The following is a 4067-nucleotide window of genomic DNA, read 5'->3' on the forward strand; positions in this document are numbered from 1 at the left end:
AGGCTGTGGCTGGCAGCGCACTCACATTGCTGCTGCCATAAGTTGAGGGACAGTGTCTGACAGACCAATCACCTGCACATGTACTCTAGCTGTATGCTTATTGTTATTGTTCAATGTATGGTTTTTTGACACTAGTATAGTTGTTAGTGTTTCACCGTGTGACAATTTGATCTATTTGTTATTTGCTGTGGCATAACAAACTTTTATGTGAATACATTTTAACACTTGTACATTCCTCTCCTTCTGTCGTCTGGCGCGCGGCGTGTCGGCGCGTTCGGCGATCGACGTCACCGTTCTTCTAGCCATCGCGATCCACCTTTCCATTTTCCATTTGTTTTGTCGTGTTTTCCTACACACCTGGTTTCAATTCCCTCATTATTTGACGTGTATATAATCCTCTGTTCCCCCATGTCTGTGTGGGAATTGTTTGCTGTTAGGTGTATGTGCACTTATGACTGGTTTTGCGATGGTTATTTTACCCGTATTTTGTTTGTTCTGGTGCAGCTTGTTTTGTGCTTACAGCTTGTTTGTGCATTATTAAAGTGCTCCAGTTGTTACCCATTTCTGCTCTCCTGCGCCTGACTTCCCTGCAGCCAGTTACGCACCGTCTGACAGAATTCCACACCCGAATATGGAGTCAGCAGGAGTTGGTGCCCCTGGTATAGGGGTTGAGGAGAGCGTCCGGGAGCACGCGGCAATGCTCCACCATCTCGGCGCCGACATGGACCGCGTCGTCCAAACCATGGACCGCTGGGAGAGACAGGGAGTTCCTCCAGCGCCTCCACCAGCACAACCAGGGTCTCCACTACTCGCCCCTCCTGCACCCGGTCCCAGTGGGATTCGTCTCACACTTCCCCGGGAGTATGATGGGACGGCTGCACGCTGCAAGGGTTTCCTGTTGCAGCTTGATCTCTACCTGGCAACCGTCCACCCGGCGCCTTCGGGCCGTGAGAAGGTGTCTGCCCTCGTCTCGTGCCTCTCGGGGAAAGCCCTGGAGTGGGCCAACGCCATGTKRGGAGAAGGAGATGCGGCGCTGGACCATTTCGAGGATTTCACCAGCCGCTGGGCGTCTGTACGTTTCGTCTGCTGTCTGTGACCGGCTGATCTATTGGGCCCACACGTCACCTTCCTCTGGTCATCCAGGCATCGGGCGGCCGGTGTGCGCTGTCTGAGTGGGAAGTACTGGTGGCCCACTTTGGCTAAGGACGTGAGGGTTATGTTTCCTCCTGCTCGTTGTGCGCTCAGTGTAAGGCTCCTAGACACCTGCCCAGAGTTAAGCTACACCCCTTACCCGTWCCACAATGGCCATGGTYGCACCTGTCGATCGATTTCCTGACCGATCTCCCCAATCACAGGGAAGCACCACAATCCTGGTTGTTGTGGATCGTTTCTTTAAGTCCTGCCGTCTCCTTCCTCTGCCCGGTCTCCCTACGGCCCTACAGACTGCAGAGGCCTTGTTTACGCACGTCTTCCGGCACTATGGGGTGCTGAGGATATAGTGCCTGATCGGGGTCCCCAGTTCACTTCGAGGGTCTGGAGGGCGTTCATGGAACATCTGGGGGTCTCGATCAGCCTTACCTCTGGTTTTCACCCTGAGAGTAACGGGCAGGTGGAGAGAGTTAACCAGGATGTGGGTAGGTTTCTGCGGTCTTATTGCCAGGACTGGCCGGGGGAGTGGGCGGCGTWCGTGCCCTGGGCAGAGATGGCCCAGAACTCGCTTCGCCACTCCTTCACTAACCTCTCCCCCTTCCAGTGCGTACTGGGGTACCAGCCGGGTTTGGCTCCTTGGCATCAGAGTCAGACCGAAGCTCCTGCGGTGGACGACTGGTTCCGGCGCGCGGAGGAGACATGGAACGCCGCACATGTTCACCTTCAGCGCGCCGTGCTGCGTCAGAAATCCAGCGCAGACCGTCACCGCAGTGAGGCCCCGGTGTTCGCACCGGGGGACCGGGTCTGGCTCTCGACCCGAAGCCTGCCCCTCCGCCTGCCGTGCCGGAAGCTGGGGTCTGCGGTTTGTGGGCGTTCAAAGTCCTGAGGAGACTGAACGAGGTTGTGTTACAGTGTTACAGCCCCCCCCCCCGGTTACCGTATTAACCCCTCATTCCATGTGTTCTCCTCAGGCCGGTGGTGTCTGGTCCACTCCAGGAGTCTGAGGTGTGGGAGGTTCCTCCGCCCTCTGGACATCGAGGGGGCCCCACCGTTCGCTCCTACTGGATTCGAGGCGTCGGGCGAGGGGCCTTCAATACCTCGTGGAGTGGGAGGGGTACGGTCCGGAGGAGAGATGCTAGGTTCCGGTGGAGGACGTGTTGGACCCTTCAATGCTGCGGGAGTGCACCGTCTATGTCCGGATCGCCCTGCACCTCGCCCTCCGGGTTGTCGCCGGTGTTGCGCGCTGCTGGAGCCGCGCGTCAAGGGGAAGTACTGTCATGACTTCCGCCGAAGTCGGTTCCTCTCTTGTTCGTTCGGCGGTCGACGTCACCGGTCTTCTAGCCATCGCCGATCCACCTTTCATTTTCCATTTGTTTTGTCTTGTTTTCCTACACACCTGGTTTCAATTCCCTCATTATTTGACGTGTATATGTCCCTCTGTTCCCCCCATGTCTGTGTGTGGAATTGTTTGCTGTTAAGTGTATGTGCACTTATGACTGGTTTTGCGACAGGTTATTTTACCCGTATTTGGTTTGTTCTGGGTGCAGCTTGTTTGTGCATTATTAAAGTGCCCAGTTGTTACCCATTTCTGCTCTCCTGCGCCTGACTTCCCTGCAGCCAGTTACGCACCGTCTGACAACTGCCCAATGTATGACCATATTAGAGACACATATTTCCCTCAGATTACACAGATCCACAAAGAATTTGAAAACAAACCAATTTTGATAAACTCCCATATCTACTGGGTGACATTCCACAGTGTGCCATCACAGCAGCAATATTTGTGACCTGTTGCCACAAGAAAAGGGCAACCAGTGAAGAACAAACACCATTGTAAATGAAACCCATTTATGCTTATTTATTTTCCCTTGTGTACTTTAACATTTGTACATTGTTACAACACTGTATATATACATAATATGACATTTGTAATGTCTTTATTCTTTTGAAACTTCTGTGAGTGTAATGTTTACTGTTAATTTTTATTGTTTATTTCACTTGTATATTATCTACCTCACTTGCTTTGGCAATGTTAACACATGTTTCCCATGCCAATAAAGGCCCTTGAATTGAATTGAATTGAGAGAGGCGGGAGGGGGGGGGGGGGGGGGCGGGGGGTAGAGAGAGAGAGGAGGGGTGGGGGGGAGAGAGATCAGTACAGGAAGTAGCAATGTAGGCCTAGTATGTGAGCATACTCTTCTTCTTTTCAACTAGTGGGGAGAAGTCAGACGAAGAGATAAAATGCTGAAACCACAACAGGTTTCGTGATGTGTCACAGACCCCGAAGTCCCAAGTGTATAACTACCCACACCAGCAGCTAAGATGACAGTCACTTCAAACGAGTAGAGCACTTGTCAAAAGATCCACAACGGGCCACAACAGGAGTTGAAATGTCAAAAACATTATGTGTCAGTAATAATTGCTTTTGTGTGAAAACACACAGAGCAAACTAATATCCCACTTGGCAGACGGTTTTATCCAAAGCAACTTACAGTCATGTGTGCATACATTTTGTATGTGTGGACCCAGTGGGAATCGAACCCATGACTCTTGGCATCGTAAGCACCATACTAGACCAACTGAACCACACAGGACCAACGACACTATTCAACACTTAGAACTCTGTTATACGGAAGTAATCCTTGTTTGTGAGTTCAAAAAACCTTTTGTTTAATACTTTTACGGACAAATCAGCCATGTCTCACTGTGAGACCATGCTCTCTCCTTCTCTGAAGATCAGGCAAATGTCTAAACACACTTAAAGCCAGGCTGCACTAAACAAACATGTGTATTTTGTATGTATCTGATGCTGTGCATCTTAGAGGAAAGTGCAGAAGTGGAGGGAAGGAGATGTGTGGCGTAGATGAAATGGGACTTCCTGTAAAATAAGGTAAAGTACAGAGTCTCAGCTAGCTGTG

Source organism: Salvelinus sp. IW2-2015, linkage group LG16 (genome assembly GCF_002910315.2).
Source record: "Salvelinus sp. IW2-2015 linkage group LG16, ASM291031v2, whole genome shotgun sequence".
Taxonomy (NCBI): domain Eukaryota; kingdom Metazoa; phylum Chordata; class Actinopteri; order Salmoniformes; family Salmonidae; genus Salvelinus; species Salvelinus sp. IW2-2015.